This window comes from Paramisgurnus dabryanus, chromosome 21 (genome assembly GCF_030506205.2).
Source record: "Paramisgurnus dabryanus chromosome 21, PD_genome_1.1, whole genome shotgun sequence".
Lineage (NCBI taxonomy): Eukaryota > Metazoa > Chordata > Actinopteri > Cypriniformes > Cobitidae > Paramisgurnus > Paramisgurnus dabryanus.
The window spans coordinates 2,965,976-2,993,505 of record NC_133357.1 but is presented as its reverse complement, the minus strand read 5'-3'; the positions used below and the strand labels follow the sequence as shown (position 1 = coordinate 2,993,505).

Sequence of the window (27,530 nt, the reverse complement as noted above, 5' to 3'; positions counted from 1 at the left end):
TCTAGTTTTATTTAGTTTCTCGCTTGATCTCCAAATCGAACCGTGAAACTGTCTCTTATCAGCCTAATATGATATTAAAACGGTTATTCTTTCACTGTTATTGTAAGTCATAACAATTGATGTTTGTTTTTAATCATTCCCCACCAGTGAAACATCATCAAAAACGTACAGATTACCCAAATGTGGCATTCATTTGACCACTATTTAAATCGTGACGATGAATTGGACGAAATGTCCGATTTAACCATAAACGCGACAGATATTAAGTGCAGTGTTTATGTGACTAAATTTTTATGTGCTCAGTGTTTATGTCTCCATGGCAAACTGCTGTTTTTATGTGTCAGTGGAACCAACATTTCTTCCTGAATTGGTGAGCTATTGTTTATGTGTTGGCGGTGCCGTACGGAAAGCTCTGCTGGAGAATTTCCTTTTCGGTTACAAATCATGCACGTGCGCACGGTTATTGTGTTTTTTCCTGTTTTTTCAGACCTTTATGAATGCAGATGTCCACATGTATTTGTTTCAGTTATGGCTAAGCTAAATGGAAATAGTGCGGTGCCACACTTGCTGAAGCAGCATTAAATTTCCTGTTGGCACTCTCGTATATTAATTTGCCTCCACCAAGAGCTTCTTTTACTGTATGTTTGGACAAAGTTCTGTACATATTCATTACACTCTTTGCTGCTTTCCTCAATGCCTTTTCTTTATTCAAACTATTTTTGCCTCCTCTTCCAACTTCAGTTTCTCCTCACTTCACAGCTCGCTTTCTCTCTTCTCGTCTTCTTGAACCTCCTCCATTTTTTCCTCTCTCCACTGAACGTTTGAGTGTTCCTCAGTGTAAAATGCGGTTTCCTTACTTCATCATACCCACAAATCATACACGGAGAATTCACAAGCCAATGAGGTCCAATCTTACTCGTTTTCCACAGTACTCTGACGTTGTCGAGAAACACTGACATACCCCAAAACAAGCTGGGCTTTCAAAGTTGAACTGTTTACTTCCTATCTGTGCACCACAAGAGATTTATTTTTCCACAGCCTCTGTTATCTACCCAAAACATGCGTGATATCATCAGCTTCAGGTCCTTTCAGAGTTATTTTAGCGAATGGGCACAAAACCCTCCAGGGTTGTTCTTTTAATCAACACGAGTAACTGCGGAATCAACACCTTTTCATTTTCGAGCTCAAACTTCCTGAAATTTTCCATCGTTCTCTTTTTCCGCTCTGGCTGTCTGGAGGGGTGGTGGGAATTTTACGAGAAGGAATCTGAAAATGGAAAATGTTTGTAAAGCGCACAAACCTAATGATCTTCTTAATCCAGTAAAGTGGAGTGTTAATGATATCCAAAGCAAAGCTTTCAACGCTGACACTGTACACAATGGTCAGTGTTTGAGTTTTTGACCTGAAGGGTTACGAGGTGTGGAGTTTCAGACCCGTGCTATTTTCGTGTGCGTCTTGGGTGTGTTGTAAGTTATTATAACTGGAACATCAGTGTAAACAGGATAACACTATGCAGGTGTGCATGTGTTTGCATGTTTAAAACAACCCTGTTTGTCTACATTTTAGCACTCAAATTATTGTATTAGCAACTCTGTGTGTGTTTAATCTGTGTATTTAGTATATCTGTAATTGAGGTCCTGCTGGTTCTTTGGCTTCTTTTAGGAACCCTGCTGACTGGAGTCTGGTGCAGAACGTAACTTTGAATTCTGGAGCTCACACAAAGAGTACAGGAATGTGCTCGGCCTCCATGTTAGCTCTTGGATCCAATTTTTCCTGATATCTTGACAAACATTTGCTGGTCTTTAAAGTGCCTTATAAGTGCTGTAACACCATACCGGTGGTAATTGCACCCATTATTAGAAGGTTTAGTTCTGCTAGCACTAAAAGATTTTCCTCAAACACTTTTTTTTAAACATAGAAAGAAGCATATAAGGCAAGCCAGAGTTGAATGATGCTTTTGTTTTGTTTGTGTTCGCCCATGTGTGCATTCTCCCTCAACACCAGATTATATCTTGATTATAATGTTTAAAAAATACTCAAATAAAAGTATGCAATAAAAGCATACAAAATCATACATCAAAACCTTTTCTCAGTGCCAGCACATTAGTTGAGACATGTGAGTAAGCTGAAAAAAATGCCTGGAAATGTAATTGTAAAGCATGTTTTCAACACATATTGCACCAATGCAGTTTTATAAAGAATAGTGCCTTACAAATCCCACATAAGTCAAAATTAAAGGTGAAAGTAGTGGGAAGTTATATTCACTGCAAAAATGGCTCTCTTTCTTAGTATTTTTGTCTTGTTTTCAGTAGAAATTTCTAAAAAATCTTTAACCAAGATGTATTTTCTTAATGAGCAAAATGACCTAAGAAAATAAGTCTAGTTTTTAGACAAAAAAAAAAAATGTGAATCTACACTGCAAAATATTATTTTATAGAAAAAAAAAATTGTTTTTTTTGTCTTTTTTCGGTATAAATATCAAAAAATTCTTAAATTAAGATGCTTTTTCTTGATGAGGAAAACGAACCAAGAAAATAAGTCTAGTTTTTTGTGCATAAAAAATATGAAATTTAAGTGATTTTGTGCATAAAACAAGCAAAAAAACTGCCAATCGGGTAAGCAATTTTTTCTTGATTTGTTTCTTGAATTTAGTGTTGAAGAAAAATGTTCAAGATTTTTTGCTTACCCCATTGACAGATTTTTTGCTTGTTTTATGCACAAAATCACTTAAATTTCATATTTTTGGTCTAAAAACTAGACTTATTTTCTTGGGTCATTTTGCTCATCAAGAAAAAGCATCCTAATTAAAGAACTTTTAGATATTTTTACTAAAACAAGACAAAAATAATAAGATTTTTTTCTTGAGAATAATATTTTGCAGTGTATATGCTTAAAACAAGCAACAATCTGCCAATGGGGTAAGGCTACCCGTTCTCACCAAGATGCGTACAAATGACACGCAGTGTGATTATCGTGCAATAGATACGCCAAATTCCGATTTTGCATGCATATGATACGCCAGTCCTTCCCATTCACTTATATGGCGAATCGTTTCGTGACGTTTTATTTATTGTTTTCTCATTTGTTTTCTGTTTTTAAAACCATTTTCGCTTGGGTTTAGGGTTAGATTTCACATTTGTTTAAGCAGGTTATTTAATATACAGGTTTCTCTAAGTTTTTATCTATATTTAAGCCATGGTCGCTTGGAGTTGGGGTTAGAGTTGGGGTTTGGGTTACGATGTCATTTTTATATAACAAAAAGTTGTTCTAACCCTAAACCCAAGCGAAAATGGTAAAAAAAAACAGAAAACAAATGAGAGAACAATAAATAAAACGTCACGAAACGATTCGCCATATAAGTGAATGGGAAGGACTGGCGTATCATATGCACGCAAAATCGGAATTTGGCGTATCTATTGCACGATAATCACACTGCGTGTCATTTGTACACTTTTTGGTGAGAATGGTTTCTCTTGAATTAAGTGTTTAAGAAAAAAAGTAAACTTAGTTCAAGATTTTTTTTTCTCACCCCATTGGCAGATATTTTTGCTTGTTTTAAGCACAAATTCACATAAATTGTATATTTTTTGCCTTAAACTAGACTTATTTTCCATGGTCATCAAGAAAAACCATCTTAATTTAAGAAAGTTTAGATATTTCTACTGAAAACAAGACAAAACTTCTAAGTAAGAAAGTAATTTTTTGCAGTGTAGATTAGGAACAAACCTTAAACCAGGATCAAGGTTAGCTGGAAAGGCCCTCATTCTCAACCTGTAACTACACTGTAAAAAAAAAATATTTTTTTACAGTTTTTGCCAATACATTTTACTGTGTTTTCCCTGTTTTTTTAAATTACAGAAATGTTTTATTAAAATTACAAAAAAAACAGTTAATTGACATGTGTAATGTAATTAAACAGAGAAACTTAGTATAAATGGAATACAGTATATATCTGTTTTTTAAACAGATTTCAATGATAATTTTAACAAAACTAACTGTAAAAATAAAGGTTTTTTTATTAACCTGCTGGCCTCTTTTAACACATGAAATACTGTAACAACTGTGTTAATTTCTGACACCCCTTAGCTTGTCACAGATTATCAGTGATCTGTTAAAAATTTAGATATCCTAGTTAAAAGTATACTTGTGTTAAGCAGCTGCAGGCCTCTTCTTTTTTTTTTTTTAAACCAGTCTTAAAACCCATATTTTCTCTTTGGCTTTTGAGACCTAGTAAGATGTCGACTTTATTTGCTTGTTTTAATTTGTTACTTTGAATGCTTTTATTGTGTGTGTATTAGTGATGCAACAATACAGTTAGTCCACGGTTCAATACAATTTTCGATTCTTGTCCACGGTTTTCGGTTCGGTTTCGGTTCTCATGACCTTGCTAAAAAAAACAGCATACCAGCATGTGTTGTGTTTTGGTGCTGGTTTTCTGGTGACCACAAACCAGCAACAAACCAGAACCAGCGCCTGCACCAGCACCAGCATCCCATGCTCGTCATACCAACAAGACCAGCATATGGTGTGTTTTGGTGCTGATATGCTGGTGACCACCAGCTAAACCAGCAACAAACCAGCATGGACCAGCATGGGAATTATGCTGGTCTATGCTGTTTTTTTAGCAGGGGACTTGGCCTATTAAATCGTTTTAAATTTTTCTATGCTTAGGTAACAGGAACAGCGAGATGATAAGAAGCAAAAAACTAGTTTTAATTGCAAATCTCTTTATTTTATGTAAATGAAAAAACACACTTCTAGTGTATACACATTTCTATTGATAAAATAATATAAGATATTATTAAATAAAGATATATAAAAATGATATCCTAATCAAACTGGGGAACACGTGAATTCTTACATTTACAAAATAAACACATGTAAACATAAATTGGCCATTTTATACCTGTACTGAGTAAATAAAACTTTGATGGCTATACCTTAATGCACTACTGTTAAGTCCAACATCATGCTGTCTGTAGAAACCAAAAATGCGTTTCTTACTCAAGATTACTTTTAGCATCATGCAAATTCTCTTCTGGAGTTGAACTTTCCGCGGAAGACGTGTTTGAGGTAAATAACGCGCGTTTGCGGCAAAAAAAGCCAATTTGGGTCATTCGCATTGCCCCGCGCGAATTTGCATCTTTACATTGATGTTGTATCATGTAATCTACTCGCGCAAATAATTAATCCACACCACAGAATTAAAAGACAGTAATGCTGCTTTTATTTGTTGTCGGATTTTTCTGCTCGTGATCACCATGTGACTGCGCGAATGAAATCTGACACCAGCATTGCAAGCAGTTAAAGCAGCTAGTGCATAGTGACTGGATATCAACTCGCTGGAAGGCGTTTAAGTTTTATATCCCAGCGCGCAGATCATGCGGGCACGCAACACACTAACTGAAGTACAGGGAATATAAAACGGACAGATTTGAATGGATAAACCGAAAAACCGCAAATCACATGCGTGAATTGAACCGTGGGGGTCCAACCGACCGGTTCAATATTGTATTGAGAATTGTGGCATCCCTAGTGCGTGTTTATTGTACTTATGTTTATTTTTCTGTACAGCACTTTGGACAACTTTGGTTGTTGTATAGTGCTTAACAAATAAAGTTGGTATGGTAAGTTTAGCTGTTTAAAAAAAAAGACCGTTGCAATTTAAATAATAAGCTACAAAAACCAATGCAAAAGACAAATCAAAAACCTCTGTGTTCAGCGAATCATTTTCACGGCAATAATTATTTAAGCCAATCAGAATTGACACCTCTGCTACGTTGGTGGCGCACGCAGGAAGAAGCGCGCGACATGATGAAGACGGCGGCGCGCTGGTGAACTACTCTGCTGTTTTCGACGAAGCAACACTTGTGAGAGGTAACATCGAAAATATTTACTGACACATTCAAAAATTCAACGCAGTACTGACATAGCTAGAGTATACATTAAGACTGACGACCGAAAACAAAACAAGTAATGTATGTCAGATGTTGCATTAGTTAGGTTGCAGATGCAGTTTAGCTTTGTGTTAACGTTAATTTACCTGAACGCAATTTAACGTTGCATTTATGAGAACATTACCTTTGTGCTGGCTTGTATTTTTGTGGCCGTGACTGTGTGGCACGTGGCTGGCTAACTAAAAAATTTAGCTAACTAAAGTTGACCACTGCTAGCGACAGCTTTCAAATATGCTGCGCATTAACTGGCCCAAAACATGGTCAAAATTATTAGAAAAAGATACTTGTTTGGGTTAAAGTGATAAGTCAACGTTGACTTTGGTTTCAAATGGTACACTAACAGCACTCTCTAGCAAAACCATCCACGATTCTCAAAAAAAGTCAGCAAATTTAGTGTAATTAATATAGCACTCTACAGCTAAAATAACATAAGGAAAATACTCGTAGTGTGGTGCTAGATAGTCACATTGTAAAGGTTTAAGAAACAAACACACTTTATTTCAATTTCTAAAGGCTTAACACTGAGTGACTGTTTCAGAAATGCCTAAATTACATATTTTTTGTGACTGAATCTGAGACTCAAGTAAATAAAGAAAATTAATGTTGCTGTATTACAATTTTTGTAATGTAATTTTGCACAAACATTATGCAAACTAATTTTTTTCATTTCTTTTTCAGTTTTTTGATTCAATACCAGGAATTGGAACAATAGCTATCTGGAACTTCTGGAACTGAGATCAGTCAGAAGCCTTCAAGCTCAAACATTAAGTAAGTTTGCAATATGGCAAGTGTTCTAAAAGCTTTCACATGTCCTACATGTGGCATTTCTATGGAAACAGTGAAAGGGTATGTAAATCATCAAAAATTACACACAAATGAAGCACATGGTGAATATGCCTGTTGTGTAATTGGGTGCAAATCAAAGTTTATCAAGTATAATTCCTTTAAAAGTCATATGTTGCGCCAACATAGGCGGTCATCTGTGTCACAATGTGAAACCGTACAGGGTCTGAAATGTGAAAAGCCACATTGCCAGAAACAATGCATTGATCTGAAAGATCTTTTAGGTCATTTAAAGTTGCATGTTTCAAAGAAAGAAGAGGTGAAGTGCCCATTTAAAGGCTGTGGCAAAGCCTTTTCATTGAGGTCCTCTTTTACGGCACACATTTCTAGAAATCATGAAAAAGCTGCATCTGTGCACGTGTCAGCTATGTATCTTGTTGATTCTGTGCCAAGCCAGTCTTTTGATGTTGCTCAAAGTCCGTCAGATGTAAGCATTGACGAGCCTGAGGATATCCTGGACCCACCAGATATGAAAGGGCTATATATGAGAAATTTGTGTATGTTTTACATGAAGTTACAGGCCAAATACCTTGTACCTTCATCCACTATTCAGATGATTGTGGAACAAGTAGATGTGATTTACAAAGAAGTGAAACTCACCGAGTGGTCAGGGGTGTTCACTGGTATGCTCACACAAAAATCGCTGCAAAAGATGCTTTCCAACAGCTGTTTTAGCATTCGTTGTTAACTTGTGGACCTATTTTTCCAAACGCCTCACACCCGTACATTCTTCTGCTTAGAGCTTGGATAATAGACACTCCAGCCCAGGTGGTGGCGCTAATCCGCCATTGCTCATTTCAAGAATAGAGACAAAGTTCCCGGCGCGGAGTAATACCGTACCTCACAGCACATCTAATACAAGTCAATGGAGTTGGCAAAAACTACGATAAAACCTGTTGGAATGCGTATTTTGCAGCGATTTTTGTGTGAGCATACCAGTGAACACCCCTGACCACTCGGTGAGTTTCACTTCTTTGTAAACGAAAGTTTAATGCATTTTAGGAAGGATTGTTCCAGTGCACCATTAAACCCATTGTAGAGCTGTGAGGTAAAACAGAAACATCCGAAAATTCTTGGGTCAGCCGCATATGTCGAAATTTCAGTCAAAACCGTTCTATTTCATCATAAACAATCTGAAAACAGGTCGTTAAGTGTAAAAAGGCCGAACTTGTCCTTTAATGTAATCCACGTTACGCGTGTTTTAATTCAAGTGTTCTGAACAAATATGGTCACTTATGAGATTTATTAACTACAGTATCAAATCATAACACATTTTAGTGTACATCAACATCACATACAAAATGTCATATCTTTTAGCATAGAATTGCATTAATCACCATTGCCATAATGTATAGACAAATTTGGTTTCATTTACGGCCTTATTTATTTTATGTGATTTTAAATTGAGTGTTACAACTGCATTTTATATTTATAAAGAGTAAAGTGATTGTATTGCTTCAGAAGACTTGAATTTAATCTCATGGGTCAAATGGATTACACTCATGCTTTTATCTTTGTGTATCCTCAATGTTGGTTGCCTTTCATCTACATTGTTTGGATCAAAACAGCTGAGAACTTTTAAATATCTTAATTTGTATTACACAGATAAACTGTCTGTTTTGAAAATACAGTTACTGTGAGAATTATTTTTTTGGTGGACACCCTTAACTTTTTAAAGGAACACGCCCACATTTTGGGAATTTAGCTTATTCACCGTCTCCCCCAGAGTTAGATAAGTCCATACACACCTCTCTCATCTCCGTGCGTGCTGTAACTCTGTCTGACGCAGCCCCGCTAGCTTAGCTTAGCACAAAGACTGGAAATGCATGGCTCCAGCTACTATACTGCTCCCAATAAGTGACAAAATAACGCGAACATTTTCCTTTTTATGTGGTGTGATTTGTATATTCACACCGTGTACAAAAAACAAGGTCTTATGAGACACAGCGATCTTTTAACAGTATACATACTGGGAACTATATTCTCAGAAGGCGAAGCACTGCTACACCCAGTAGCAGTGCTTCGCCTTCTGAGAATATAGTTTCCAGTATGTATACTGTTAAAAGATCGCTGTGTCTCATATCACCTTGTTATTTGTACACGGTGTGACTATACAAATCACAACACATAAATAGGAAAATGTTCGTGTTATTTTGTCATTTATTGGGAGCAGTATACTAGCTGGAGCTATTCACTTCCAGCTTTGTGCTAAGCTAAGCTAGCGGGGGCTGCGTCAGACAGAGTTACAGCACGCACGGAGATGACAGAGGTATGTATGGACTTATAACTCTGGGGGATACGGTGAATAAGCTAAATTCCCAAAATGTGGGCGTGTTCCTTTAACATGGAAAGGTAAAACCCAGATTAGTAAGGTTTTGTTGTTGTGCTAATTTGCGAGCCAAATAATGTGGTTTTTTTTGACAGACAATGTTTTTGACTTCTTATTTTCCTATGTACTGTAGGGAGTTCTCCCCTCACAGCTGAAAACTTGATGATTGCTGTGGACCAGACCATCGTGAAAGATGGGGTTACAAATTGTGGTGATGCCCTTCTGATGATGTTCGTATCCTACTACTGCCTTAACATCAGTTATCCACTGGAACTTGGAGCAACTCTGGAGTTCATGCAGAGGTAAGACTTAAAGTTTAACCACAAAATGCATTTCCTGAAGAACAAAAAGTGTGTATATATGGCCCAAAGATGGATAAATAAACAATTATCCATTTAGGAAATTAATGGACATGAAACCGGTAACAGAAGAAAGTCTAGATAAATTTTATTTGATGGCAAGATCATTACAACATTTATTCAATGACAGGAGCAAAATGAGCAGACTCTGTGCATTTCTGGGGCCTCATTTATCAACAGTGCGTAGAAAATGTTCTATATTTTGTCCTACGAATGAAATTTAGTATGTGCGTAAGTACAAAAAAATCGGTATTTATCAAACGTGCGCACGTGGTTCGTACGCACATCAGTAAGTAATCCTTGTTGATAAATCCCGCGTGTTCTTAAGCACCAAGCTCGTGCACGTTCATGGTTCATTTGCATTCCAAAACGCCTCCAATAATCCATATATGGTGCCAACACCTCCCTTTTGAATTCACGTGGTTGTGCTTTTTCCCCTCACCGCAATAATGGCAAAGAAAGTGAAAAAAGGGACTTTACAGACACAGAAATGGAGTTGCGCGTGGATGAGGTTAAATCCAAATAACACATACTGTTTGGTTCACTTAGTGCGGGAGGAATGACTAACAAAAGAAAAAAATCTGCATTGTGAACATGTTACCAGTGCGGTTAATTCCGTTGGGTCTGAGGAGAGGACACTTACAGAAATAAAAAAGTGATTTGACATTTAAATTATCAGTCAAAAAATGCGTCACAGCACACCGACGTGAAATCAGTGCAACTGGAGGAGAACAGACAAAGACAGTACTTTCCACCTTGGACAGCTGCATAGCCAGCATCATCGGCTGTGTCAAGCATTTGTCTGAGCTTTCTTTTATAGGGGTAGACACCAATTTGACAACAAGTCACAAAAAAAATCATTAATTCAACACTGGTTTGCTGTTACTATATTAACAATAATCATTTTTAATACCTGCTTGTGGATAATAAATGCACACTTCTTTACACACTGTGGATGATCCGGTGTAGTATCGGTATTCTACCACTAGATGCTATGCGTACGCATGCTCCGAGCTGTGCGTATATTTACACACATTTCTACGTATAAGTGCAATTTGATAAATTCCACACTTTGCGTAAAACTGTTCCTACGCAAAATTTACGCACACTTCTGTTCGTACGCACGCTTGATAAATGAGGCCCCTGGCATCTGTGGGAAGACAACTGGTATTGGTACATTATTAACTGTCTATTCCGATTTAATAGATCACAATTTTTTCCCTGTTGGACATTACATTTTTATGGCGTTTAATCAGACCCAAAAGTCGCGCGCACAAAAAACACGCGCGAGTGAGATACGAACACTATTCGCGCGCGGAAAAGCGTCCTCGCGGGAGCGCACCTCCGCTTAGCGCGCACCTCCGGTTAGCGCGCACAAATGCAGTCACGCGAGCAAGGGCTGGGATGAGCGCTCGCTCGACTCGCTCTATGCTCGCATGGCTGCACCACACGCGCTCGCTCGATCAAGATCCGTTTTGGGACTTTGGGGGCGGGACATTGACTGATGTCTCTGCATGTGTGATTGGTTGTTTGATTTAATCAGTGACACGCATAATCTTCTGTTCCTCAATTTGTATCCAGTCACTCTAGGTAGAGAAGACACGTTTAAATATGACCATTAATGTCAGAGCAGGTAATTTATTAAAACATTAGTTTTGTTTAAACCATGCAATAAGCTGCAAACAATAACCAAAAAACGCTAATTTAAGGTATCAATTTTGTTTGTTGTTTAATATGTAGATAATTTAATAAAATGAACCATATTATGGCAAAAAAAAATCAATGCTATTTTGAACATGAAAAGGTCCAGAATGGCTATGTGTGTACACACACACACACACACAGCCATTCTGTATAACGTCCTTATATATATATATATATATATATCTTTGTTTATACTACTTATTTTTGCTTTGTATATTTAACAAAAATCTTACTGTTCCATTTTAAAATTTTCACTGTATATCTTATTTCTTTTTATTTTATTTTTACACAGGCCAACTGAACATGCTTTGGGAATACATGAACAGTCTTTGTCATGCTAATAAGGTCCACTCAAATTAAAATGGTTAGATAATATCACCTTGCAAAGCTTTGTACAGGACTATACTAAAGTTTGCTCATGCTAACTTTGTCACGTCACAGAGTTGGTTCAGACTATGTAATTGTAGCCTACAGTATATATTGCAAGATGATATTATCTAATTAAACCGTAACCATATAATACCTTAAAAATTGGTGTTATTTTTTTGGTTTGCAGCTTATTGCATGGATCAAACAAAACTAATGTTTTAACATAAATTACCTCCTCCGACATAATGGTCATACTAAAACGTGTCTTCTCTATCTGTGTGACGGATTATGCATGTCACTGATTAAATCAAAAAACCAATCACGGATGCGGAGACATCAGTCAATCTCTCACCCTCAAAGTCCCAAAACTGATCTTGATTGAGCGAGCGCGTGTGGTGCAGCCGCGCGAGCATAGAGAGAGTCGAGCGAGCGCTCATCCCAGCCCTTGCTCGCGTGACTGCATTTGTGCGCGCAGAGCGGAGGTGCGCTCTAGCGGGGACGCTTTTCCCCGCGCAAAATGTTCTGGGCGCTCGCGAGGACGCTTTCGTGCGCGCGAAGTGTTCTGCGCGCTCGTATCTCTCGCTTGCGCGTGGTTTTTGTGCACGTAACTTTTGGGTCTGATTAAACGGCATACATTTTCACCTTCCATCAATCTTGTGGTGCGACTATCACTGTGTCCTAACCAGACACGATGCGATAAGATTCCAGCGACAAGCAATTTGTCTGTCCACACCAGACACGATTACAAGATGCAACAAAATCAATCAAAAACCACAGCTAATCAGAACAGCGTGTGGGCGGGCTCCCGCGGCAAATGCACGGCCCCAGAGATTAATTTTGTTAAAAACATAATAAATCAAAATGTATTATTTTACACTTTACACCATTTTAAACTATTAAAAATACATACGGAGTTATTAAAGCAATCTTTGTTATAGAATGAAGTTTGAACGTTCTTGTTTCCATTTGTGAAATTGTAAGACCTGAGGTAGTACGGCTACAAGGTTGGGAACAATAAATGATATTCAAAGTCACATTACACGCTTTTAACATTAAATAAAGCACATAAACGGTACCTGAGATTATCATTGCCATACTTTGCTTCTATTTCATCGCGGCTGGAACTACAACACAGTTTCTAAAATACAATCATTGTTTGTCGCCGTCACGGCTGGTTAGGACATGGTATAACACTTCCTTTATGATCTATGGAGATGTTGACACTGGCAGCAGATTTTAAAGGAACAGTATGTAAGAAATTTAAACAGTTGAGTTGCAGCCCTCAACTGATGTTTATGTTGTCATGTTGTGTATTGGCCACCAGTTGTGTGATTGCAGTACCAGTTTTAGCCACAAGTTTTGTGATTGCAATACCAGTTTTGGCCACAATCCTACATACTGTTCCTTTAACACTGGTTGTTGGAATGCATCACAGCCATTGTAGGCACAGTTGCTTAATGGGAGATACTTGTTCACCCCAAAATAAAATTGTCATCGTTTACTTGCACTCATGTTGTTTTAAACCTGTATGAATTTCTTCTTTTGAACACAAAGATATTTTGAAGAATGTTTGTAACCAAACAGTTGATGGACCCCATTGACTTCCAAATTATTTTTTTCCATACTATTGAAGTCAATAGGGTCCATCAACAGTTTGGTTACAAACAAATCTTCAAAGTATCTTCTGTGTTCAACAGAAGAAATAAATGTGTACAGGTTTGTAACAACTAAAAGTTGAGTAAATGATGAAAACTTTTATTTTGGGGTGAACTATACCTTTAGATATGTCTGTCACCTGTGTAGCTCAGTTTAAGTACTTTTTACCTGGCTCATCACAATTGCTGATTATGAAAAATGTTTGTAGCACTATATTAAAGTATTTCTGTCTTCACAGATGCCTTTTCAGGATAAATCCAGATAGGGGGACCAAAGTGGAGAAGCAGCAATCTAAAAAACAGCAGTCCGTAAATCCTAAGGTTCTTTCTTTGATAACAAAAATTGCAGACTTTGAATGGCGAGAGTAGACATCTCACATGCCAGCTTCTTTCTGTTTCATACATTTCCATTTAGTTCATATACTGTTCTGTAATGTGTAAAGCGTTCATTCTGCTTGTATTTTGTGGCTCACTGTTATCTTGAGTGAGTGCAGCGTTTTAACGTGTGTTTACACGTTTTAAATTGTGTACATTTCAAAGTAAAGAGTTAAAAAAAGCTCCCAGTAAAGACCGGTAATTTTAACCAGTGGGGAGAACCAGTTTCATAAAACGTGTGTGTGTGTGTGTGTGTGTGTGTGTGTGTGTGTGTGTGTGTGTGTGTGTGTGCGTGCGTGCTGCTAAACAATGCTTTGTTAAATGTTGATCACAGCATGTATTTGCAGATAACAAATAAAACAAAATTAAGATTACTGTTGTTGTTTTTATTATTAAAGCAAATCTTTGTTATTTTGCAGTCTAAACTGCAAAAAAAGTTTAAGAACTGTTATAAAAAAAAGTTATCACTCTTTAAAGAATTTTTATGTGTTTTAGGTGTTTGAATATTTTAACCATGTTATTTTAACAATGTATGTTCAAATTAAAAGATTTAATGGTATTATAAGGATATTTTTGTGTAGAATAACCGTAATAAACCATAATTATAGGATTAGAAATTACCGTTTTCTTACAGTATATCAGTTATTATCTGTACTTAAAACTTTTTTTAAAGACAAATTTTCTGTGTTTTAGAGGTGTATGACTGTATTTTAACAATTAATTTATGTTAAAATTAAAAGATTTAATGGTTTTATTAGGATATTTTTGTGTAGATTAACAGTAATAAACCGTAATTATAGGATAAGAAATTACCGTTTTCTTACAGTATATCAGTTATTATCTGTACTTAAAACCTTTTTTTAAAGACAAAGTTTCTGTGTTTTAGAGGTGTATGACTGTATTTTAACAATTAATTTATGTTAAAATTAAAAGATTTAATTGTTTTATTAGGATTTTTTGTGTAGATTAACAGTAATAAACTGTAATTATAGGAAAATAAATTACCGTTTTCTTACAGTTTTTTTACAGTTTTTTTTTCTGAAAGTATTTTTCCGTTTTTTAACAGAAATTTTCTGGCGCCCCTGCTGCCAGAAAATTACCGTTTTTTTACAGTTTTTTTTTTTACAGTGTAATTTATACAAAGCATACATACATATATAAATACACTCTACAATGTGATCAATTATATCAACTTGAAACAGCCATGAAAATTAAGTACGAAAAGAAAGAGAGATTGTTTTGAGGAGGAGAGGAGACTTGCATTTTTGATTAAAGATTATGAGGGCACATGAATTTTTATAAAAAAAATTAGCCAAAGAGGGCGCACATCCCTCCTCTCTTTGTTAGGTCTGCTCCTGGCCTTTAAAACCACCACTGGGTTAACGCCCCCTTCCCTTCAATCGCTTATACAGGCTTATGTGCCCTCTAGATCCCTGAGCTCTGCCACCGAGCGAAGGTTTGTGGTGCCATCCCAAAAAAAAAAAATCACTATCACGTACCTTCTCTGGATCTGTTCCACATCTGTGGAATGATCTGCCGGTTGCGACAAGATCTCCTGATTCTGTAGCCATCTTTAAAAATCGGCTAAAACCCATCTCTTCAGCCAACACCTCACTTAATAATACAGAGCTTAATATCTTTTCTGTCAAAAAAACCTTGGCTATGTATACTGTGTTCGAGTTAATGAGACTAGTTCTAGTACTAATTTGTATTGCTTTTCTTGAGTTGCTCAAACTGCTTCTACTGTTTACCATTTGTATGTCACTTTGGACAAAAGCAGCTGCTAAATGACTAAATGTAATATAAGTCAGTCATTAAAAAATACCACAATATACCAAAACAAATTGCAGCTTTTCATTTTAATTTCATTGCAAGTTTAAGTGCAGTTTTTCCATTTTACATTTATGTATTTGGCAGATGCTTTAGACTTAGAGCATCTGTGACTTAGAGTGCATTAAAGGTATAATTTATTTTCTCAGTATGTGTTCGAACTAAAGTCGCCATATTTGCAACGCCTCCAGGAACAAGACCAACAAGATGTGTCGATTCTGTGCATGTGCAAAGTCCCCCTCTCTGAGGATTCATTTCTTTAACGGTTGGCGTTTGGTTCTTTTTACTGGGAGGCGGGACTAGAGTGGCCATTCTTATTGTTGCGATTTCCCAGCATGCATGTCAATACCAATGACGCAACTTGTTAATATTATATCTTTGCTTCAAACGCATAATCTTTTGTGCTGCTAATGCAATGCTCTACCACTGAGGTATACAGGAACACAGTACAATGTCAGAAGTGGGATTTCATTTTAAGTTACAGCAAATCTTTATTAGTCAAAATTTTAACTTCTAAGTAAAAATTTGATATATACATTTTTTTAAAGGCAGCAACCATTTTTATAGTGTACATGCATATCAGAAACCCATATATATTGATATATGACTGCCCACATCTAACATCAAACCCACAGGATATAAAGAGGGCGTTTACATAATCACATTTATAAGTCTTGAAGGCACAGCAAAAAGAAAATGGTCATGAAAAACTAATTTGTCTGTTTTGGTGCAAGAATTTTTATATTGTTTCTCAAAATTTTTACAATGGCATACCCATTCAAACAGTATACATCCATCTGTTCATCCTTCTATTCAGACTCTCACAGACAACAACACAAAGTATACTGTTGCAATAGCTTATATATATTATTGATAGTACACTTACATTTTTAAGACAATCATAGTGAAGTTTGTGTGTAAAGTGCATGACTTTACAGCCTGATGTCCTTGGCAGGATACTCAACACGCAAGGCAATTTTCAAAGAGCAGCTTTTAGAAATTTCAGTAAGACTCTCACGCTTCATAATCTTTGGTGCAGCTGCACCAGGTTTCTGAAGTAGTTATATTGTAAAGGCCAAACTTGGGACGATGATGCACGCTTATCCTTTATGTAAATTATTTTATATTGATTATCTAGTTTTACTGGATCAATTATTATATATAGATACATTTGCTGCATTGCCATTAAACTACAGCATTATTTTCTAAAAGTCCAGTAATCGATGTTATGCAACTAAAACGTAATTTGGTTGTCTTGCATCAAGTCATTCCAAAAACCATGGCGATGGATGTGTTAAGGTACATTCACATTATAAGCGACTAGCAGTAGCAGAGCGACGCGATCTCATTGATTTCAATGGAAGCTCGGAGGCATCCGGCGACACGAGCGACAGTGACCGTTGACCCCCCAGTCACATTAGCTACAAAAGACAGAGACAGAGCGACAAGCTACCATTCATTTTCAATGGGAGTGGCCGTTTGCCAGCGACAAGTGACGATCTCGCCGCTGCGCGAGCAAGGTGGTGCCAAAATAGATAGGAAGGCTATTTTATGCAAATGCTGAGCGATGCGACAATCGGAGTGAAGGGGCAGCATTACATAGGTCTGTGGCCGAGATGAAGAAAATAATTCAAGATGGCGGAAAATGCGTATTTCTGTATATATCTGATAAGTTTGGCATTTTATCTCATATAGACGCTTTCATCGGACGCAGGTGCGCTTACGCGATACACGTCTGGATCCGAACTTTACTTCCGGTTTCGTTTTTTTTTTAATGGTCTGACTAGTTGCTAAACTGATCTCTTGAACAAATGCCTCGTCGAAAATAACAAATGTTTTGGTTTCCTAGGTAATCTATGTGTTGTTTTTTGCTTGTTATATAAATAAACTACGTTTAAAGAACTTTGTTGTTATTTGTTCTTAGCGGAGTTTACCGGAAATTACGTGCGGACCACGACAGCCGCTTGTTTATGTTGTTACTGCTAAACCGTCTATATTTTGTTACTTTTATCGAGAAATAAATACTTTTATATCCAAAAAGATTGTTCTTGTAACTTAACAATACCTCTGAAGTGACTTTTGATACCGCCTTTAGGTACTAGCCAAGTTGCTCGGTGTCGCTCACTTTTGTAGCTAATGTGACTCTAGGATGACGGCTGGATGGGCGTGTCCAGTCGCGCGACAAAGTTGAGAAATGTTTATGCATTTATGCAAATTATGAGCAGCATTCGGGAGCGACTACCAATGAGAACAAAGCAGTGGAGTTCACAACATCCATCTCTCGTCAGTTACTGGAGTGGACGTTACTCATTTGTTTATTTCAATTAGATATAGAAACGCCTCTTTTGAAAGAGACAAGCTACACACAGCGACAAAGTTGCTTATAATGTGAATGTACCTACATTATAAGCGACTAGCAGTAGCAGAGCGACGCAATCTCATTGATTTCAATGGAAGCTCGGAGGCATCCGGCGACAGGAGCGACAGTGACCGTTGATGGCTGGATGGGCATGTCCAGTCGTGCGACAAAATTGAGAAATGTTTAACTTTATGCAAATTATGAGCGACATTCGGGAGCGACTACCAATGAGAACGAAGCAGGGGAGCTCCCTTCATTCATCTCTCGTAAGTTACTGAAGTGGACGTTAAGCTGCATTCAAGGTACATTCACATTATAAGCAACTTTGTCGCTGTGTGTCACTCGTCTCTTTCAAAAGAGATGTTTCTAAATCTGGTTGTCATAAAAAAAATAACGTCCACTCCAGTAACTGACGCGAGACGGATGATGTGAACTTCCCTGCTTCTTTCTTATTGGTAGTCGCTTCCTAGTGTTGCTCATAATTTGCAGAAAGTTAAACATTTATCAACTTTGTTGCGCGACTGGACACGCGCAACATCCAGCCGTCAACGGTTAAGCCACATTCAGACAGCCAGCGATGAATTAATTTGCATAAAATTAACCTTTTCTTAACTTCCTCGCGTCGCTGGACTTGCCCATATGGTCTCCAACGGTCACTTTCGCTCGTGCCGCCCGGAAGTCGCCAGGTTTCCAATGAAATTGAGATCGTGTCGCTCTACTACTCCTGGTCGCTGTCTGTCTGAATGGGGGGTAAGTCAATAAATCACTGTATTTTGATGCGCTTGACGGTTCTTTTGACTTTTTGGCATGCCATGTGACCTGTAAAGGCGAAAAAAAAACTGTTTTCATTACAGTTTTGCGATATATTCCTTTTTAAAATTGCCTGAAAAACAGAGGGTAAAAACCTTTTTGCAATATATATAATATATTGCATTTTCAATTCGCTATTTTTATTTCTGCAATTTGCAGGGTAATGGAAATGAAGCTATTGTGCTTGTACACAATTGTCCCCTTGCATGCCCCAGTTTGGGAAACCTATATGATTTGCATTATATGTACATTTATCAATATGCGTGTTCCCTGGGATCAAACACATGAAATATGCATTGATAACACAATGCTCTACCAAATGAGCTACTATATACCTTATATTAACTTTTATAACCATCAAAGACTAAGTAACCTTAGGGGGAAAAATGATAAAAACGTTTCACATGAGCCCTTTCATTTAAATGTGTTCATGTCATGCAGTCATTTCTCTCTGAATGAGATATGCATGATCGAAATTAGTAGTACAAAGAGCCCCAAGCAGTAGTCTCAAATTGTTTCTCATGTTAGGGCATCATTACAAAACCAATGTATGGGAACCATTTCATTTTCCAATATCCCAACGTATGCATTAAAACGAGAAGCCACAATGATTGACCCATATAGAGGGCAATTATAAAGGGTAATTAAATGAGAAAAGTCACTTTTTGGCAAGCACATAATAATCAGGCTTTTCCATTTCCTATAAATCATTTGGCATGCGAAGCATTAGTTTCAACTTCATCAGTAATAAGCATTACTACATTTGCATGCTTGGCCGTACCATTCGGTATGCGCAGTGTACAGTTTCATGAGTTTATGTGTATGACTACTCACTTATGGTCTGTTCTTGTCTGGCTTTGATTTTCCAAAGCTTGCACTTTAGGATGTTCCTCATTAGGGTGAATATTAATGTGGGCAGAAAAAAGAGAGAAGGCAGTAGGACAGAAAGGGAAAATGTAAAAGGAATTTGGAAGAGCTTTTTAAAGGGGCCATTTCATCTGAATCGTTATTTTTTTGCGGTCCTCCCAAGGCTCGTAACTGGCGGTCTATGAAGAGAGACAAGCCGCAGAGGGGCTTCATTTAAAACCTAAAGGTCACAGCACAGAAAAAGGACTCCAGCTTAGCCAAAAGTATAAAAATGTGGAGATGGACGGAGAGAGAGGTAAGATTAAACAAGAGTGCAAATGGCAAGTGATGCGCGCAAATGTATTAAGAAACATACTTAATACAAAGAACACAGAACACGCCAAATGTAAATGAGATAAAACTCAAAAAAGGAAACAAAAAACACAAAGAGAGTGGAACAAGATGAGATCATTAAAGTGAAAGAACATTGTGTATGTTTCTAATAAACAAATGTGAATCAATTCTGTCAAACCAGATGCAAGATATTTTCTTATAAATTCGTATTATTTTTTGGACAACCTTTCGGACAAAATCAAAACGCTGTTAGGAAATGTGCCAACGTACCCCAGAAATCAGTACTGGAACCATCTCTTTAAAGTGTATTGGCACCCTGCCTTTAATGCAGGTACCTGGCAGTCACGCTTTTTCAGTCTGGTTAAAACTCAGAGTCTTTGTCAGATGGGAAATTAATTTTGCTCTGCTCAGTGCCATGTATAAATCTTTTCCACTCACCGATTATATGCCAAGAACAAAAGATACCTTTCCAATTTTACACTGCTTGAGTTCCAAACGCTGCAGATAACACAACTTCTTTTCACACATGACGTGAAATTGATCAAAAATTATCCTTTTTATGATATTTCTATTCTAAGGAACACTATGTATGATATGTGTGCATTAAAATATCAAATTTTTTATATTTTGTTCACATGTGTACTTGCATTATCCCAAATGTTTTAACATTAAGTTCAAGTTCAGAGAATTCCCTGTTTATAGGGTAGCTTGTCAATGACGTTATGTCCGGGTTATCCTCTTTTTTGCTGGCACAGAAATCAGAAAGGGTGTGTTTGACTTCACATGACCCTGCGCAGGCAGATCAGCGTGTGACATCAAAGTATCTCGAGAGCGATTCAAAAGCAGTACTGTTACATTGCTCTCATGATATTTTGATGTCGATCTGCACAGTACCGTATGCAGAAGTAATACTGGCATGCAACTCTATTGTTTCTTCAATGAAGCCACACTGTTGGCTTACATTACAATGTAGGGGTTATAAAACTTTATGTCATGATTCCTATTGATTCCTATCCCTTTATGTTTGATTCCTATCGACAGTGAAGGTGATGACCACAACTTCCATCATTGTTTCCATTCCATGTTGTTTAGCGACCTCTAGCTTTAAAAATGACTTGTGTCTTTAAATGGGACATTTCACAAGACTTTTTGAAGATGTAAAAAAAATAAATCTTTGGTGTCCCCAGAGTACATATGTGAAGTTTTAGCTCAAAATACCCCAAAGATAATTTATTATAACATGTTAAAATTGCCACTTTGTAGGTGCGAGCATAAATGTGTCGTTTTGGGTCATTTAAAATGCACATGGGCTGTTGAAATACAAACACTGATCACAATTTGTTGAAATTGAAACTCAATTGTGTTGTCATTTATAATTTTTTCTCTCTGACCTAAATGGCAGTGCATGGTCGGATAGTGCCAGTATTATTATAATAAGATAAGATCCCCTTCTGACATCACAAGGGGAACCAAATTTCAATTACCTAATTTTTCACGTGCTTGCAGAGAATGGTTTACCAAAAAAGTTTAAAAAGTTGATCTTTTTCACATTTTCTAGGTTGAGAAGCACTGGGGACCCAATTATAGCACTTGAAAAAGTGTCCCCTTTAAACAAATTGTCAGTCAAAACTATATTCAGCTGTAGGTTATGGTCAGGGGCGTCATGCACCAATTTTTTTAAGGGGGCACAGTGTGCACAGCTCAGAAATTTGTGCATACACAGACATCAAACGAAGTATTATAGAGCTTTCAAGTCTTTTCCATGGCACTTACATTTCTAACAATCTGAACACTCCTGCTTTCATGCAAAAACCTCCAAAATAAAAGTGTTGACTGACTTTTATATCAAATACTATTCAGTCTGAATAATGACATATTGATATCATATTTACATCTGAAACGGCATGTTTTATTTAAGTTTTAATAAATGACTTGTTTAATTGTGTCATTAATGCATTTTGCACAACAAATGCATTATCCTATAAAATTTATGTAATTTAGGGCTGCAAATGCGCATTTTCTCAGTGAATGAATTTTAACTATATTACAGTGAAACCTCAACATATCCCAAAGCCAGGGTGCGCTCTCGTGCAGAAACTCCCTTTGTGCCACAGAAGAAGCAGCATTACAAACGCTATTCCAGGAAATGTCTATAAGAATATTTATATTTCTGTTCTTCAAATTGTTTCAGGTATTTTCATGATAATAAAGAATACTTTGAATGTTTTTGTTTAACGAATGTTTCTTTTTTAAATGCACGTTATAAACAACTCCGACTCGTACTGGGACTACGTACTGACCAAAACACTGTAGTACACACACAAGCAGTGCATGAAACACAGAATCGATTTTAAATTGATTCTGAATCGATTTCAGACAGGCATTTTTAATGGGACACGCGATTAATCGTTACAGCCCTAAATTTTAAATCCATAAAGTATTCAAACAACAAAAATGACATAAGCTATAGCCACGTGATTGACTTTAAGTAAGGGATAATGTAGAGGCAGCCGGTAGTTATCGGGAAATAAGCCCCGACAGTGTGATCAGGACCCGACGCGAAGCGGAGGGTCTTGTATCACACTGAAGGGGCTTATTTCCCGATAACTACCGGCTGCCTCTACATTATCCCGCTTATTACACGGCTACTTGCCACATAAGAAAAAAAAACTGGACATGAATATGAATTTGAAACATTTTATTGGCATATTTGTTTTAAATTAACATTTTTATCCTTCCGCAAAACTTTGCACAGATGCATAAAATGATCGTAATACCTTATTAAGATCCTCTGCTTCATACTTGTCTGTCTCCATTTTTTTCTCTTTTAGCCAGTCTTTGAGAAGTTTTAATGCCCATTCTGTATTTTTTTGTGTGTTGGCTTCGTAGCTGTCATGCTCTATTTTGTCAAGTTCAGTCTCAGTAAGCTCTCTGTGCTTGTCGTTGTTCGTTCTTCTATCCACTGTTTAAATGTTTAGTTTTTTCCGTACATGTTAAAATTAATGTCAAAATGTTGAGGTTGTCCAGTGTTGGTCACAAGATGGCGCCATACAGTAATCTTTATTGGCACAGAGCGATTTAAATCGTACGAGTAGTACCGGCTATGTGTTATTACTTTGGAGCGGTTATTATTTGAAAAGAACGAAGCTGCAAATGTCTCAACTGACCAATCAGAATCAAGCATTCCAGAGAGCCGTGTAAAAATATTCAATAATGATTACAAAAAAATATTTGATTTTGAAAATTATTAGAGGAACACATTATAGCCTCAAATTTTACCTCATATGTGAGCATGTGTGATTCCGCGCCCCCGTGAACTCTGGCAAACTTTGGCTTTGTACCAAGATGAATCTAGAAATCTACTAATATAATGTTGACACGGTCACATTTTAAACCATACATTTTCTACACAGAGGAGGTTAACTGCACAATACCGTACTCAGGTTTGGAAATGTTGTGAGCGTTTCTTGCACGTTTTAATTCCTCACATAGCAAAATGAAGCAGCGCCTGCCGCCAGAATAAAGCAATGTAACACGATCAAAATGGCGAAAATCTCAGAAAAGTGACAAGGATGCAGCACAGAATTGATAATATTGTGCATATTAAACAGATTAAAAGTCAAATAACAGATTAATGGACGCTTTTTTGATTTTGAGGTTGCATGCAAAATCCATTCGGCTAAAAAAAACCAAGGGGGCAAGTGCCCCCTCAGTTTGAATGGGAATGACACGTCTTTGGTTGATTCAATGTGTTACAAACACTTCTCATGCTTAATTTTATATTTTCTTTAAAAAAAATATTTTAGTAATGAGACATCAACATGTGACATATTCGTGAAATTGACCATGCATCTTCCCCATGTCACTAAATGTGTTGCACTAATAAAAGTAACTTTGTGTGTTTAATTGCCATCTCCCTGGTCACCATGGTAGCTACTGCACCGTCCTTTATACACCCCTATAGTCTATCACTTGTTTATCTGTGGCTTCAATTTAATTACCCAGCGGCTTTCTGAATGCCCCACACAACAGCACGAGCCCAGAGGACTTGTGTGGGCTGGACGAAAGACCCTGATCTAAAGCCCTGCACTCTGCACTGATAACACAGGCTTCTCTGTTAATGTCCCCGGCACAGAGAGATGCACCAGGCCTGCTAGTAAATGGAATGCCTCTGCTCGCTTGTAAAAGTAAGATCCCTAGGAGGATGGGAGGAGAGAGAGAAAGAAAGAAAGACAGAGATATGGGGGAAGGGATGAAGAGAGCTGTATAACATAGAACAGGAATGAAAGGAGGCAAAACCCTGCATCTAAGAAATAACTCTCACTATCCTTTGCCTGGATCAATCCTCCTTCAATTCCCAATCCACCCCCATCTCTCTTAAACTCATACCCAATTCCAATCATGGCCACAGTAAAGCACTCTTGTAAAATACCACAATGCGACCTCAGACTTCAGTAAATTAGATGCCTGTTGGACCCCTTTGCTCTGAAATACAGCGTTAGCCTGCCTGAAGCAGCATTTAAACTGATGGTAGCCCAGCCACTGCGCACGAGAGATATCCCTGTGCCGTAACAAAATGTTTGTCCAGTGGTATGTTTGCAAAACAGAGACAGACCTCGTTTAAAGGTGCAGAGGCTGTGGCGTGCCAGTTTGGCATCGCATTTCTAGATGTTTGTGTGTGGGGCCCTGGCAAGGGTGTACCCAGTATGCGTCAACTCTGTGCTTGGTCCAGGCATGGCTACCGATCAGATGGATGATCAAACTCTAATCATTCCCTCACGGCCTATCCCGAGTAAAGCTGTCATTAATTTTTCCGAATTACATCAAATTGGAGACATTCTTTATGCAGCCCACAGCCTACAGACAGTTATACGATGGGGACTGCTGCGCTAAGCAGATGGGGCAGCTTGGCCGTGCATACTAAATACCCCCCCTTTCATGTTTCTCTCTCTTTCTGGCACACCCACCTTATCTCTCCATCTTTTATCTTCTACCTTTCTCCGTCACTTACCCCTCCTTTTCTCGTTCAACACTTCTGGTGCCTTTGATGGACTTTTAAGGTTTTCTGTTTCATCACCTTTTCTCCTTCGCTACCCTTGGATCCTGCTCTCTTTCTCCTTTTGGGTTTTTACATTGCCAGTCCTTGCCTTTCTGCACATCTAAAAGTGTTGTTTCTTACCTTAAGTACGCACAGCCTACCCATTAAACATTGAATATTCATTGTGTATCAGATGTCTTTGACGTTTGCATTTTCCTTACCCAAAGATGCCACCATGATGTAAGCACAATGCCCCACCCCAGAGCCCCAGTGTCAATTTTGGTCATGCAATTAAATGCATGTCAACAGCACTCATCGCATCCTATTGTAAGTTGTTATATAAACCCAACAATGAAAATTAAAATATAATGCCTTGATTGACCTGTTCACCAGCTCACCTGTACACAGTGACCTGCAAAACCTGTTACCGAGGCTACCAATTAACAATATTTTGATTTAGACATCCGGTCTGAATGGCAGCAAACAGTTTGAAAACTCAATAGTTTTGTAGTATCTATAAAACAAGCATAAGGAATCCCTGACAAAGTTAGTACTGACATGGAAAAATGATTGTCCAACATGAGCTGTAACTCTGGACTGCACCGGTTCTTTTCATTGATCTGCTCAAAATCATACGACACGGAGCACACGGGGGGAGGAGGAAGGTTAGGAGTGTCGCGGGCCTGAGGGAGACTCGACATCATGCAAGGTCAGTAACACACTGTCTGTGTGCCATCAATCACAGACCTCAGCCCTTCCCCCTTTCCTGCTCCTCACGGCAGCCTTTGACGCATTTCAGCCAAGCTCACTCTGTTAAAACAATCCCAGCACCTTTATTGGGCTGCCTCATTTACTGCCTGCATGCAATTACAGACTGAGGGTGGCCATCTTGTTTGCGGTGGCCACCCTTGTAGTGCAAATCCGTTTTGTTGCGGATACATTTTGATGCATACCAAAAAACACAAAATTTTGGTAATAAAATATAAATAATAACAGAAAAAAGATTGGTTTAAAAAAAAACATTTAAAAAATGTTTGCATGAAGTGCTGTAGACGGATAAAGATGAAATCTGAAATGTCTCTAAATCCTGAACATCAAAGGCAGGCAAGTGTTAAATTGGCACTTTGATTTAATTTAGATTGTATATATCATTCTGACTTATGACCCCCTAATAGCACCGGGAGACCCGATGTCTTGTGTGTGCTAAATTCCTCAAGAAAGTTCTTCTGCAATATAATCATTCATCCATTTAAGCACACCACAAATATGAAAGATAACATGCCTGACTGCCGCAAGCTATTACTTCAGGCTATATAGAAAAATTAGGTATGAGTTGTGTATCAGTGCCTTCTTTATAATTTACATCTGAAACATAGCAGTATGCGATAAAATGCTATTTGGAACATTATGGAAAGCTATTAACTTGAAGTTATTAAATGGTATAAATTAAAAAACACTTTTGTTTAGGAATAAATCTTTCTTTTTAGAGGCGTGGGATGCACGCAAACCAATTTTAAGATTCCATTATAATTTAATTAAATAAAATTATAATGGTAGAAAAAATAGGTAGAAAGCACCTTGGTTGGTGCTACACCTCTTATTCACTCATCTGTGACCTTCCCTTTATAGCAGTGATTCTCAACCAGGGGGTCTTAATAAATGAGTTTTTTTTCTAACGGTGATTAAAAATAAGACGAACCAAGCATTAAAATAAGCAAAACCCACTAAAAAGCTAAATTTCTGGTTATTTGGATATTCGGCCAAGCTCTGGAATATTTTATTTGGTAGAAATTGTAAGTAGGGGGGCCTTTAAAATATTGTCATGGATGGACAATAGGAGGTGTTGAAGTAAATCAAGATTGAGAACCCCTTGCTTTATGGTGTTTCTTAAAAGCACACCGCCATCTGGTGTTCAAAATGAGAATAGCAGTTTTAAAGCCACTACTGTTTCAGAAGACAACTCCACTCAACAGATTTATAATTGTCAGACACTGCATACTATTTATAAAAAATTGTGAACCCTTAATTTAACTATTTTATTAGTACAAGCACTGACGTGACAGATTATTTTTAAGTAAGACTAAGAATGGTGAGACAAACATTTGTGGGAAATATTGAAACACGATAAGTGTTTGGCTTCACTGCCAAGCATTCCAGTATTAAGTTTCTTCCGAGTCTGCAAGATATATAGCTTGTTGTTTACTCAAAGTAAACGAGGGATTTAAAGCAGACTAAACCGAAAACATCCTCCAAAAACTATAAATATCTAATATAAAAATATTCAGATTAAATAATCTATATAAATTATGCAAGGTCAATATAGAAGATAAACACACGATGCGGGTCAGGTGCTTCTATATAAACTGAAGCGTTTGACTCATTTCGCAATCTTCTACAAACAAGTCTTGTTTCTTTTCACCATGCGCATTAAACGTCAACCAATCAAATTGACCAACGGTTGATTGACATACAAATGCAACCAATAGAAGACGAGTCTGATAAACCCATGAGAAATATAAACCAATGAGAGCTCTAACCGCTATAGCGTCATCGTGATTTTGACTTCCCACATTGACCTTCAAAGGCACACCGTATTAGATGGGGATTGTAGTTTTTCGATGGCCTACACCGTGATTCAGAGCCAATAATAGAACTTTATTTCCCACAATGCGCCGCGACTCAATAAGCACCATGCTTGTGTT

The 27,530-nt window shown here is 37.5% G+C and overlaps 1 long non-coding RNA gene across 1 annotated transcript; it reads left to right on the top strand.

The window, feature by feature from the left end:
- The first annotated feature begins 5,186 nt into the window (after positions 1-5,186).
- On the top strand, positions 5,187-13,854 carry LOC135776029 (uncharacterized). The gene is made up of 4 exons (XR_010544014.2): positions 5,187-5,877; positions 6,636-6,725; positions 9,263-9,431; positions 13,456-13,854. It is a non-coding gene; the product is annotated as an uncharacterized lncRNA (long non-coding RNA).
- Positions 13,855-27,530: the final 13,676 nt, after the last annotated feature.